Below are 15,852 nucleotides of genomic sequence, written 5' to 3'. Positions count from 1 at the left end.
ATTCTCATTATTTACTGTTACACAGATAGTTTTTGTAATCCTAGTTTTTATGATTCACATTGGGTGACACCATTGTTTAAACTATTAAACTATTGAGAACTTTATGCCATGTATAGAAATCTTTAATGAAGGGATGCTAATCTGAGAGTTTGTAATCCTAGTTTTTATGATTCACATTGCGTGACACCATTGTTTAAACTATTAAACTATTGAGCTCTTTTTGCCATGTATAGAAATCTGTAATGAAGATATGCTAATCTGAGAGTTTATTCTTTTAATTCCATTTCAGAATAGATGGAAATGATCTTACAAATTATAACGTAGCATATAAATATATAAATGTTAATATTGTAGGTAATACTTACATTGAATCAATTATCTACAAAATATTTCGATGTAGATATTTCATTACCAAATATTTAATGGTTAATTTATTCACGATGTATATTATTACCGAAGTAATTTGTACTTACGAATAAGTTAGTAATTTTTTAAAGCTATATTTAAAGAAATATTTAATAAAATAATAAAATATATCAAAATAACAAAGATTTATATTAAAATATTGATAACAGTTTTTATAATAATTGTGGAGTATAACTGCCATAACTGTCTTAAAAGCTTTCGTATGAATTCAAACATGGTTATTCGTATATTGTTCCTTCCGTTTCATAAAAAGACTTTGTTCTTTGTAAAGTAACTTCTTGAAGTATTTTGAAATAGTGTTCCCTTATTATAAGGATTCCATCTGTATCCTGTACAATAAAAACATTTTACATGTGTTTTCAATATGCAATATACTATTTTATGTTGTATACAGATCATGGGGAATACGCAATTATTAGTGTTACGAAATTATCAATTTGTTTCTAGAGAAAAGATTACAATAGCCTAAAGTCAATTTGTATTTTAAGAGCACATAACCTAATATTTCTATATAAATTATAAATATATATATATATATATACAAATTATAAATAAATAAATAAATAAATATATATATATATATATATATATATATATATATATATATATACATACACACCTATGGAAACTAGTTTTCTGTAAAGGTTGAAGAGGGAGGGTTTCAAAAGCGTTAAACATATGCAATGATTTTTATTCCCAGATCATATTTTCTTACCATAACACTTTTACCCAACCTTCACACATATAAATACAAATGTTGATTCGGCTTCAGCTAGCTATCTAAGGACCTTTCAGTCCTTTTATTTCGTTATCTTATGATGATATAAACGTTATTTTTAAGTCTGATCATCGGTTTTAGTTCTATAAAGAAATGAAATTGTATGAGGAGTTATCGTTTAATATTTATATCACTATCGGTGCCCTCCATGTTTGACTTCCACTATAGTTAGCGTGTCCGATAAGCTATTTATTTAATAGACAAAATTTCTTTCTCGTTTCTAAGATAATCAGATTGTGTGCTTAAATAAGTAGAAGATTCAAATTTGCTCCTAGCAAATTAAGCAATAATAATATTGTTCATGGTGTATCCACTAAAGTAGTAAAAGTGTTTGCTAGAATTAATAAATCTATAAAACATACACCACTATTACATTTTTAAATCTTCTTGTTGGGAGTACAACTAATAAAATACTAACTGAATTAGTGTAAACATCCAATTATTGTTTTTATCAAGTTCTAGATAAAAATATGTTATGAAACATTATTAATAAAACCACCTGTTTTTAATGATCATAGGTTGTATTAATGGAAATGTTTTGTTACTCATCAGTAACAAATTAAAAAAAAATACTTTTATTTATATTATTTAATCATGAGTAACATATAAACTCTGAAGATAGAATACAGTAATACTGCGATAAATTAATGAATAGTAAATAGTGATGTTTTACTGGGATTCTGCTAAAAATTTATTAAAATTAATAATACGTTAAAATAATTATTTGACAAGGATTACATTATCTAAATATAAGTATCAGCGTAAGGAGGATAATTATATGCAGCAAACTATATTGATTTGAAGCAACCTTTAGTAAAACCGTTCGTTCGTTAAAATCAAATAAAACCGATTTGTTTGTAGGGCAAAGCACATGATTATACAAGTTTAAGCCGACACGTAGAGACATGAAGGGAAACGTAAGTATTTTATTGCTTGTTATCAGAACTGAGCTACAGGAAACGGTAACCATCCATCCGTACGTGCCTGGAATTCAGTTTAGCTCGGAATCATTTATAAACCAATGCCTCTGGGAGCACTAGAGATACTTCATACCATGTTGCCTGGCATTGGTCAAAATAATTTTTAAATATTTTATATAAACAGTTTTCTACCATATCTGACCTTTGTAGTTATAGATATTTACGACTAAATATTGTTACTGTTTATGAAACGAAATAGATGTCAACATACAGTAGATTGGAAGGATCTTTATCTATATTTTATGCATCTTAAGTTAAGTTGAGATTCGACCAACATATATATTAAAACAATATATAAAACGTAAATAGTCAAAGTTTAAATAATTGTGAGCACTGCTTACAAAATTAATAAATGAGCTGATATAATAATGTGTCTATAACTTACATGAACATCTGAATGTTATCAGCCAGAATACCACATAAACAGCTAATCCCGCTGGGTCAGTAATGTCAAAATTTGGTACAAGTAAATGCATTCCGTCAACAGATTATACTATTTTCCATTCTAGCCAGTTACAAATGCTTTGGTATCAAACCAATAGCTTTTTTATGAAGGTAGAAGGACTTTATACTTGTTTTTTTTTTTTCTAAGAATATATTGGACTCAAAATATCGGCACACTTTACAGTTAGATGTAGTAGTAAAAGATTTTAAAAAATTCTGGATTCATATATAAGCTTTAAAAACACTAGAGATTATTTCATTCTTTATTAATTATTTATTATACTTCTAATAGAACTTCAATAACGACAATTAAAACCATTGTGATTTCATTAAATGTTTAGGTTTGCTACAGAAAACCGCTATTTATATATAATTATCATCGAATATAGTATGATTAATTAAAGGGTATGGTGGTTAGTATAGATCGAAATATATTCGTTTCTGACCAAATACTATAAACGTTTTTTAGTAAAAACATTAGTTGATTCCTTCATTTAATCCACAGACGCTTTAATAAACGTAGTTTTTTATGTTAATTAAAATTAAAACATATTTTTAAAATATTTAGATTTATAAAATATCAATATTATGTATTAAACATTAAATTCTAGCACTACGCAAATGATAGTCTATGGATTAGGTACAGCTAGTGTAGCCTGCTGCAAGCATGGTATTGTATGGTTTACTGATCCAATTGTACAATAGAAATTAAAAGTCACCAGTGACTTTAATTTACTATACACAGTAAATATTGAAAAACTATACCAAATACTTTATTTGCAAACTTTGAACCTCTTGTTAGCAAACTTTGAAACAAATTGTTGGGTATTCTACAACCAAATAGTATTTTTTAGTTTGTAATATAGGGTTTTAGACCCATCAGTAAAATGCAGTTCCATGCCTTATGTTTAATATCCTTCTTATGTAAAAATAACGTCTTAAATTTTAGTTTCATATCCGTCATCATAGAATCTTCATTTAAATACAATATCAAATAAAAACGGTCAATTATTTATACTGTAAGAATAAAGACACACTAATCTTTAATTAAAAACAAGGCTAAAAAATGTTGCTTATATATTAATGGATAGTATTTAGAGTAAAATCTCCTGTGTATCTCCTGTGATCCGACAGTTAAAGATTACTTGTAAGTGTTCACAAACTTATATAACTGATAATATATTTTAAAAATCAAAAAAATATGTAGAAAAAAATCAAGTGACGGTTGCATACATTTAATTTTAAATATCAATTGCAATAAAATATTTATTTATTTATTATTTATTTATTTAATATTATTTGTATAATTAAAATCGTATTTAAATTAGAAATTATTACAGTACATACACCAATATAAACACAGACGAATTGTACATATAATTTAATAGATTCCCGAAAAGCTTAATGAAAATATTTAAAATTATTTATATTACTAAAACACAATATATTTTAACAGAAACAAAAAGTACACGAGAAGTTATAATAATTCAGACCTTATTTAAATACCACTCTACTGTTATTGGCTGAGCTTTAGTGAAGCCTATCACTTAGGTGAGACAAGAAAACTATTACCCACAGTTGATTTATCTTTCCGCAATATTTAAAAAAATATTTGCGTCATAACAAACATAGAAGTGAAGTGAATAGGATTTAAGTTTTACTTGAAGGTTTTTTCAACATTAAAAGAGCTTGATAACGGCTAAAACTATTTATTGGTTTTGAATGTATAAAAGCAAAACGTAACTTTCTGGAGATTATATTTGTATTTATAAACAACCATATGATAGTCACACAACATTTGATATTTGATACAGTATCAGTGGGCTAGAAAATATATTCTTCTGACTGGTTTTTGCATATAATTTAAAAAGTTTAATCCTTAAATGGAATTTTACAACTTGAATAAAAATATAATTAGCAATAAATACCTTTAATATGTTGAAAATTATAATATTTGTTAATAAATTTATTACAATATAAAACTAACTGACGCAATAGTATCAGGTATTTTTATGGTATTATTTTGTAGTATTAGTTATACACAAGTATCAAGTAACTTTGTATGATTCAGCGAATCTTATTAGTTAATCCAGCTGGTTACATCTGCCAAAATCGTTTGGAAGTGAAAAAAAACTAAAATAAACTAGAGATAACCGAACAAATCTATTGTGTGAAAGTATCTTCAGTCCTGAACTATTCCAAGTAGAAAATACCCTATTTTGGCACATATATAGGCTGAAGGTACAGGAGTTACTTATAAATAGCTCTATGTATATTTGGACTTATCAAGTAAATTTCCAAATAATAATAATTAATAAGAAATAGTGTACAACTCCTAATACTACTGCATAATATAAACTAATATTGTAGGGAAACAAATTTGGTATTTTTTCTGAGATGTAGCGTAAAATTATAACCAACGCCAAACATTGATATCATACGCAACCATTGCAATTGCAGCCAGTTTTGTTTATTACGTTTCCAATTGACCGTTTAATGAACAAATTTACACAACAATGAATACTACTTTGAAATCACTGCATAGTAACAGTTCCTAAACGTTTTGGCTTTATTTGTAATGACAGATCGATCATTATTATTGAAAATCCCTAACACTACAACAATCCACTAATAAATAGTATTTTTTTTTCTCCACACATCTATTGTTAGAGATTTTGGATATCGAAAGATGGCTCGGGAGATATTTAAATTAGTGACAATCAGTGCAGTAGTTTTACGTAAATAAATAACACAAGTATTTACACAACTTTATAATATAATTTTTACATACCTTATACTAGTGTATATTAGAGCATATAACATTGCAATTTCAGCTTGATTATTTCGTATGTAGTTCCTAAATTACTAGCAGTTCTTAACATAAACTCTCATTAAGTTCCCTACTATGTTTTAGATACCAATATGCGGTGAAGAAACCGAGTTTTCTACTCATAGTGCAGCTATGGGGAAACGCTTAGACTAGATAAATTAGTAATGGTAAACATACTATCGAAAAAAAAACAAATTTTCCTGATGAAATAAAGTTTATAAACCATATAAATCGGCCCAAGAATATATTATTATAAACGCGGCGTATGTGTCCCCCGCCGTCACATTGGAGCTGCAATTAAACTACGAAATGTTTTGCATGTCAGCAAGGACAGCATTATCACTTAACTGATGAATCCACAAGAGGAAGCAATCACTACAGACCTAGTTGCGCTGATGTTGGAAATCACAGCTGACGTCACACTTTGACTGTAGTTACAAATAGTATTGTTTGGTCTGACCCAAATGTCACATCAGACCACTATTAGTTGTAACTTTGTACTGTACAAAACGTGTTTTATACCGTAATACTTATTTAATATTATTGTTATATTAAACTGCTGTAAATATTATTATTCCTTATTTTTTATGTTATTTAGTGATAATAAATGCAGTAAACCATAAATACAGTTACGTAAATAAAATATCCAAATTTACGTGTCGTTGTTATAGCCCACAAAAAGGCATTAAATGCCAATGAATAACCACAAAAACCTAGTTTTCTTATAAGGTATACAGTACAGTTTTTTTGCTTAGTCCGAAAATGATCGTCAGTAACAATACAGTAATGTTAATGAGACGGTATCTAAAGGATTAAAATATTACACAATTTATTTTATCTGATCACGTTTAGTTTGTGTAAACACGTTAAAAACAAAACATTAACATGTAAATATAAGTAACATAATGAAAGGTTAACTTTTTATAATTTACAAGCTGTTTCCGCATGAGATATTCTATATGATGAGTCTCTAAATAATACCAAAAAATAACTATTGTTTGTAATAAATAAATTAAAAAAAAACTTGTATGAATGAAATGCTGCCACATTCCAGAGATTATCGATGCCGTCTTCCATATTCTGGAAATATATAAAATAACAGCAATCAGATGCTTAAGTGGTTTCATGATATTGTACATTATTTTATTAATTTATCTTATGTACATGAAGTAAAACACACTCTTTGTCATTCCAAAGTCTAAGCTTTCCTGATGAGTACCGCTTTCCCTGACTTTAGTAGGAACCCTTTAGTGTTTTTTTTTTATTCATTATATATTAAAATTTAATCGGCTGAATTAGTGTATTAATATATAGTAGTGTTAAGTACAAAATTGGATTTAGACTGAAGAAAAAGAATGGAACAAAGCTTTCCTGATGCTTAGGTGATATATTCGTGAAATATATCCCTGGGATTAGTTAAATTAATAAGAACAAGTTAAAATTATTTAATTTATATAATTTTCACTGCATATAATGACGAAATTCATATCTGAACTTTTAATTTTTTCCTATCAGTAGCAATAACCTCATTTTGGACAGTGAAACTTTATCGAAATAAACGTTTTAAAAATAATAAATTTTATATTGTACATTTTTTTAATAGATTTTTTATTTCCCTTGTGATAATATATGAGTTAAACTTTTCTTTTTATGAGACCATTCCAAAATTTAAGCACTCTATTTTTGAAACGTATTTGATTGCAATATTTTATATTAAGTATAACATATGATACATATTTGCTATATTATTGTTTGTCATCTACAATATTTCAGTAGGATTAAAATCCAATACATGCAAACATTCATCACAAAAATTTAAAATCGAACTTTAAATCATTACTGAAAACTCAGATACCTTGTACATTACTTGTATACCTTGCAACCTAAACCTGTGTTATATTTCACATGCAACAGACCACTGCTTTATAGAAAAAATTATATTTCTCGTAAATGATAGACTAACGGACAGAAAATCTTTTCATAAACACTATATTTATAATATTCTTATGTCCAAAACTACCTCATTAGAATATTCAATAATTTGTTGTCAATTGTTAATTGAATGTCTTTATTAATTTTAGTATCAATTTCTAATAACATTTTATAGATTCGCAAGCAGTCTAATTCATGTTAGAGATGTAGCCTCGAAAAGTGTTTTATAATAAATAACATAATATAAATAAACTTTTAACACTTACTAAATGTTGTACCTGAAGATGGAATCAATGATTCCGAAATGTACATAGTAAGAAAAATAAAAGTTTAAAAGTGTTAAAAGTTTATTTATATTATGTTATTTAGTCTAATTCAAATCAATCTACCTTTCTATAATTCTTTTGCACTTCTTATATGCTGAGATTCAGTAAAAACTTAGTAAATGTACAATTTTCAGCATATTATACTGTCTGTGCTCACGGTATCTAGTAGAAGAACTGATAGGTTCACTTGAAATTTTGCGCGAAAATTAATTTTGTATGAGCAATGAATTTGATATTGGTACTTACACCAATAAATTCGCTAAGAGTTAATGAATATTGTTATATTGATGTTACGGGTAATTATGATGACAATGAGAAAACAGAATAAATAAGTTAGTGAACAGCTAGAGCACAACAATATCATATTTTAACAAATAGTATCCTAACGTAATATTTTGCCAAATTATTTCAATACACTCATCATATTTTTATAAAATTTGGTATAGAATTTTATATATGTCTTGAAGGGCGACAGTAACTGAGTGGACCTTAAGTGTAAAAGAAGTTAAACATATTTGACTTAATTTCAACTCTCTAAATAAAACGTACATCCAACTTTCACTTATTATATAGATAAATGATACCTAAAAGAGTAAAATTTGAAACATGGAGAATGCTTAATATGTGTTTATACTTTATAAAATGTAGGGATATGGAATATAATAAAAGAATGTTTTAACGAGAACTCTCTGCGGGAAATCCAATACATCTTTAACAGTGTTTTACGTGGAACCAATATATGGCGTAGCTAATCTTCTGGAAGCACACATTATTAAAATCGGAATTTGTATAAAAACTTGTTTCTAATGAAAAAAAGTAATTTTTAGAAAACCTCAAGAAGACTTTATAATTTTAACATTGATTAATTTCATCTAATTATATAAGCTGGTCTTTTATATTGATTCTTACTATTTACTTGTGTTACTATGTATTATTGAAAATCATCCATCGATAATTTATTTCAACACTATATAATTCTTTGAGTTCTTGTATTGAGTAATATGCATATCGTCAATATGCATGACATATACTTATATATATATATTTTATATATATATATATATATATATATATATATATACACATATTTATATTTATATGGCCATTTATTTAACGTAAATAAAAGTCATTTGACAGATATTTGGTCTTCCGATCATAAGTTAGTTTAGTTATTTAAACGCGTATGTGACAGACACTGCCAAATAGAAAATAATTGAATCGTAAAAAGTGAGGGCTCTGTGGTGTAATGGTAGCACATTCACCCTGCAAGTGAGAGATCCGGGTTCGAGTCCCGGCGGAGCAAGTACTTTTTGCGATTCAATGTTTATTGAAATTATATATATTAATATATATAAGTTACTGAAATGTTATGGAAATCTGATTCTATTTACTAAATTAATGATCCATTAGCTAAAAAACCTAAATCAAGTAGGGTAAAAATTATATATTATTTTAATTAAACCCATTTGGGAAAAAAAATCCAAGCATCCGGTGTAAGAAAATAGAGTATTAATAAGATTTAATACAGATATATCTATGATTTGACAAAACGTGATTGAAATATTAATTGTATTTATGCTCAAGAATAGGTTGGAAATAACATTTTCTTATGAAAAGAAAGCGATTAAATATTTTATTTCGAACAAACCTAATGAATTGATTGAAATACCTGATGTAATTAAATATTTAAAACGAATATTGCCTCAAATAAGTTCTACAATATTAGGTAGTGGACTTTTAAACAATTTCATCAACAATTTACCTTTTGAATGCCACGTACCAGGCTATCAATATCTGGGGCCTAGGACAAAGCTAGAAAAAAGAATGGAAAGATGAGATCCTGGTATAAATAAATTAGATCAATTTGCAATGGAACACGATATTTTTTATGCATAACATAGAGACACAAATTCAAGACGTTTTGGAGATAATATTTCTCAAGATAAAGCAATGGATGGATTTTTGTTTAAAGATGCTGGTTTAAGTGAAAGAATAGTTGTGCTTACAACAGCTGGAGCAATGTTTTTGAAGAGAAAATCAGGAATGAGAATCGATGAGAACTTGAAATTTTAGGTATATAAATTGAGGTGAACCTAAATTTTAGTAAAATCAGAAAGAAAAAATAAAATCTGCCTTTAAAAAGAAAATACCTGTTAGTATTCAATTTAAAATAGATCAACTAAAAAATGGTGAAGATAAAATATTTGTAACAAATAGATAATACAATCAACTTGAATAACATAAGAAACACAATAAAGAAACCAGAATAGAATTTTCTCATAGTCAGCTGAAAGAACTTAAAAATAGTGGACTTCTGAAAGACTTATTAGATATTAGAGAAAAAAATACCAGTTGTTAAAAATGTTGTTCTATATGTTATAAAAGCTGCTCCAATTGTAAAAATATGAAGGAAACAGGATTTTTCCGGACATTTGCCATCGTTCAGTGAAACAAGAAATCAGTAACACTACGTTTCGAGATCTGCGGATCAGATATTTGTAATAAACCAATGCGGAGTCACAATATGGTTTTAAGAAGTTCATCTCGCATGAACCAATAATAACGAAAGAGCCTATCCCTGTCCCCCTTCCCTTTTATTTCCGCCATCTTGTTTTAGCCAGCCGTGACGATTACCATTGGCTAGTCCCTCTGGTCAGTCGTAGGTAACCACCTTAGTAGACGAGTGAAGACGTATTGTGACCTGTATTCTATAGTTAAGTTTTAATGATTAGTGTTTTGTATAGTTTTTTATTAAGTGCATGCTTATAGAGTTAGTGAAGTTGACAAACAACATGTAGGTTGTGATTCCTGACTTAGGCGTGCCACAACGCTTTGGTAAGATTTGTTTATTTTAACCTAGTTTGCAATTATGTATTAGGTTAATTCTTCACCTGAAGAAGAGATCAGAATGCAGATCTCGAAACGTAGTGTTACTGATTTCTTGTTTCACTGAACGATGGCAAATGTCCGGAAAATCCTGTTTCCTTCACAATCCTTCCATCGTCAAAAATAACCTTCAAATGTAAAAAAATATATTTGATTTGCTCCAAAAGTGCGCTAGAACCGCCATATTAATATTTACTTACATTCTTATTTATCTATAAATAAAAGTCGGAATGCTGATATACTATAAAAATATCAGAATTACACGTTAATTGTGCATAATCATGTTAAAGTATTCCTGCGTGTCAAGCCTTATATATAATCTAAATAACATATACAATATAATACAATTTTGGTGTTTAGGTTTTCATATTGCTTCATAGGAATTAATTAGGAAGTTTTTTAACCTAAATATATTTCTAGTAAATCAAGCAGTAATTTAGTATACAATATTGCAACGAGTCACTAAAGATAAACTACTTGGAAAAGATAATACCACAAAGGAAATACTCATATTTCTTTGAACGTTATTTTTAATGAAATCTACAGGTTATAGAATTTTAAGGAAGCCAAAACAATAGTATATGGATACGATACGCTGTAAAATACCTATTCATGTAGCCTAACGGCACAGGAACGCTGTTCATTGTAATGCATTTACTTGCAATATATTATATTACGCAATATTTATCATTAACACATAATATTAATGATAAATTTGGCGTGACGGTAAAATAATTCACATTTTGTATTATAATATAAAGATTTATTTCTAATATTATGCTTATTCTTTAAACTTACAAAAGCACTATGAGCCTGTTTAAAACATATCTTTAATTTAGATACTAAGCTGTTGAAAATACATAACAGAAGAAAATAATATTTTCTTTTTCAAAAAAGTTGGGGAAATGAAATTTATTACACAATAACATTAATTTAGTGGTGTCATTTTGCACAAAAATGTTATTAATGAAATATTTGTTAAGTTCTCTGGTTTGTTTGTGTTAAAACTATCAATGAGTAAGTGTTTAATTGACAAACGTATACGTGTGACAGATTTATGATGGCTGACATAAATAACATGACAAAATACAATGGCTCCTAACGAGGAGTTTTACATTTGATAACAAAGTGTTCAGAATTACTACACTGCTGTTCTTTACAACATATACAAGCTTTGAAAACAAATACAATGTCTGCAAAAAATCAAATTTCGCTGAAAACTTGGTTAGAAACTGACCATAACTACAAAAGTATTAAAAAGATCATGAAAATGTTGTATATCGAAAAGAAAGGAGAAAAAATTAAACAAAAAAGAAGAAATATATATTTATCAAAATTATAACAATGATCCTCACAATATATTAAATATCAATCTAAAATATAAGGCAAACTCTATCTTTGAAAACATTTAAATATTAAATACAGAATACCAATGAAAATTACAACTGTGTCGAATATATTTAACATCTATTTAAATAGTCCACATGTGCATATTTAGTTGTGTATTGTTTATTATTTAGTTAGAGGTTAGTGTACACACTAATGATGGTACCGAAACACGAGTGAGAAATAAAATAATTTTTTAAATTGGTTTTTGTCGACTATTCATTATTCTAATTTAAAGATACCCCTGTAATGTGTAGTTAATATCGTAACAAATATAATTAAATAAATAAATAAATATTTATATATAAAATATTAATAATAATATATAATATATTTTTATCCTTAACGCCTAAGTACCTTTAGGCTAAGTAAGATACCTGCTCAAGTTATTCAAAATAATGGACTATCACAAAATATATACTATTGAATCAAAGTAACTGAGCCTGTGAATTTTCATTTCATCTTTTCGATTTCAAAGTTAAGTCAACAAATAATGAGAGTTCAGCCTTATAAATTGTAACTACCCGTAGGTAATGATTGTGATAGTTTCTTTGTAAACTTTCCCATCTTGTACCGTTGATTTTTAATTTAGTGCTTTCTATCTATGAGGTACCGTGGTAGAAACATTACCAGCGCAATAAATAGTGTTAATTGTTCGACGTATTTTCTTTTGGTCGTATAATCATTGCGTATTCAGAAGATGAGTTTGACAAGTATTTAAAAAAGCATAAATACGTCATATATCATATCGTGTACAATTGGGCTTAGCTAATGTTTTAGTAAAATTTAAATGTCAACCTCATATAATTCTTGATAAGTTTGATGGATACACAGACTGACAGGCAGTTTTAGTGAAAGGAAGTATGTACATCCCTGGTAGACTAAATTTACATTTTGCTATCTTACTGAGTGAGAGGTTTAAATGACGCGCACCCTAATACTATTTAGTGACATGGGCCATCTGATACTCAATACTTCTTTCATACAGCTTCATAAAAATGTCAAAAACAGAAATTGAATCTTACTAGCTCATTCAGACCTTTAGCTACACTGACGCTCAGCAAAGAAAATAAACTCGTGTGAGATTTGTTCAAATCATTAAGTTCTTACAGATAAATTCTCACATTTGCGGGTCCCCGACCTAATTGCGGTGACACCTAATAGAGCTAATGGCTTGTGGTGAGTGGCACATATTTTTTCAGACGTGTTTGTAGACATGTAACATGTTTCAGACGTGACTTAGATGGAGTTATTTAATATTATAACATATACTTAAAGTTTCCATTGTATCGAGTAATTCGTAAGATTGTTATATTTAGAACACATGTGTTATTCATATTACCATATTACACGTAATTATAAAAATGTTTTATTCTACAATGAAACAAATTAAAGAATTGTATATACATCTTTAGCTGTTTTATTTAAAACGTGTTAATACCAAGCCGTGAATTTTAGAATCACCTCATAAAATATTTATATTCTAAAAAAACCTCCATCCCAAATATTAATAAATTTACGTTGTTATACTATAATACAATACTCTCTTAGATTTCTTCTATGGAAATGTGTTGTCATATTATTTTTGATTGCGGTATTCCTGCAAACTTATACTGTATATACAGAGGGAGTGGATAGCGATTAATTAGTAACTATCAAAAGTTAACGGATTGTTTTGAAAACTAAGAGTGTTCAAAGTAATTGTAATGTAAAGTATATTTCAATTAAACTTGAAAATTTTTTCTAAATTACATTTCTGCAGATATAACACATATTCATACCTTTGAAATTACGATTTACAATGATTCAAGAAATTAATTAGTAAAATAGAATGTAATAAAAACTATAAAAACCTACTCTCTTAAGTAAAAGTCCATTGGATTAAGGTGGGGAAATGTTACTTAGAATTCAAATAATTTACAACAAAACCACCAGCTTATAGTTTCATTATAAAATTCTTAAAAACAACATATTAAGTAGAAAACCAATTTTTATCGTAGTATAATCAATGTCCATGCTTATAAATTTAAAGCACGGACATTTAGTTGCATAGTTGTGGAGGATTGCTGTCCGGGGAACTATTAGTCACGGGAGGTAGGCGAAGCGCGTTTCCATAACTCTATTTATCACTGGATAGATCAGGACATTTGTGCTGTTTGCATGTAGGCTTCCAGTTTTTTACAAACAAGGTTTTTACAGATAAGTTTGGAGTTATATAACAACAATGCACATTACTTTTTAATACAAATGTATTTAAGAGGCAATCTCATAGCAGGTTTCATAATGTTTTGCATTAAAAATTTATTAACCTAGTTGAAATTATATACACTGATGGTAGTAAATATTTATTTTCTATCAGAATTTTTAAAGATTTATCGTTATAAATCATGGAAAACGCTTCTGTTTGAGTTGTATACATATGTAGCAGAATGTTTTTGTGATACAATAATTTTACCTATAGACCAAAAATCCCCCCCCCGATATTCTTTTAGTATTACTTTATTCTAAATTACTGGCTATTTAAATAGTTAAAACCATTTAAAAAGTATAAATAATGTGATTTCAAAGGATCTATACATATAACTCTGGAAATGATCAAATTATTGGATAGCCTTAGTTAATTCGTTTTCTTATTTAAATCACATTAGTATGCACAATTCGAGATTCAGAACCAAGTGTTATTGGTTAAAATACGGACAATTTTGTATGAAATTTTCACACAATTATGATTATTATAAATATATTTCTATGGGATAGGAAGGGTTTCACATTATCAATGCATGATATTACATATATAGTATAACAATAATGACCAAAATATAAAAATTTTTATTTTTAAACTTCCATCAATTGTAAAATACAAATCTGTATATACCTAAAGCTTTTGTATTTATTGTGGTTTTTCCATTATTCTCTGAGTAACTCTTCCAGATTACATTAATTATAAATACCATGTAAGTAGCCATTGTTAGACATTGCCATGCTACACAAAATTATTATGATTTGTGGGATTAAGAGTATTATTTATATATAAAAATCAAGAAAAAAACTTGTTTAGTTCAATTCAGAGAAGAAACTAAGAAATTAATGTTTTAAACTTGATATGTTAGGACCTTGACATTAGCTTCCTATATCAAATCAAATCAAAATTCCTTTATTTACAAGCGTTTCTCAGTACATACACTGTTTTGCAGAACAACTCAAGTCATTTAATGGCCTTAAATACTAAATAACAAAGACATGTGATTAAAACTAAAAGGAACAACATTGGATTATACTAAATACTAAAACTTATACACTAACAACTTAAATACGTTATTTATCAACACATATGTAGTCCTTAAGTTTTAATTTAAAAGAATTGCAACTGTATTGCTTAAGGCTAAGGGGGAGGTCATTGTACAATTTAGGGCCGAAATACTAAAAACTTTTCCTCCCGACTTCATGCCTGACTTTTCGAAAGTCAAGAAGGTAGCCATGGCAGGTACTGCGCTGCGAGACCCCCTCCCGGAACAACAACCGCTCACTAAGGTACTGCGGTTCCTGGTGTGATAGGACCTTGTGGACCAATGAGCAAGTCAACATCCTGCAGACGGACTCCACTGGTAGCAGGCTGGCAGCATCTCGAAAGGGGGACACGTGATCAAAACGTTTCAAGTTTAAAATGAAACGCACCGCAGAGTTTTGAAGTCTCTGAATACGTTCTACGTCCCCCCGCGAGATGCTGTTACCATAGGCTGGATAGCAGTAATAAATGACGGAAAAAACCATCGACTGCATAAGCTGAAGCTTCGAAAATTCCGGCAGTAGAGATCTGAATCTGTATAGACCTCTTAATCTGCAAAGTGCACGTTGTGTGACATA

The 15,852-nt window shown here is 28.2% G+C and overlaps 1 protein-coding gene and 1 non-coding gene across 2 annotated transcripts in view; one reads left to right on the top strand and one right to left on the bottom strand.

Annotated features, from left to right (window-relative positions):
- Positions 1-15,852, bottom strand: part of LOC124368257 (serpin B3-like) — a 255,044-nt gene that overhangs the window by 111,004 nt on the left and 128,188 nt on the right. The gene's annotated exons all lie outside the window — the stretch shown is intronic.
- Positions 8,949-9,019, top strand: Trnaa-ugc. The gene has a single exon. It is a non-coding gene; the product is annotated as a tRNA-Ala (tRNA).

Source organism: Homalodisca vitripennis, chromosome 8 (assembly GCF_021130785.1).
Source record: "Homalodisca vitripennis isolate AUS2020 chromosome 8, UT_GWSS_2.1, whole genome shotgun sequence".
NCBI lineage: Eukaryota > Metazoa > Arthropoda > Insecta > Hemiptera > Cicadellidae > Homalodisca > Homalodisca vitripennis.
Note: the sequence above shows the minus strand (reverse complement) of the source record. Positions and strands in the feature narration are given on the sequence as shown.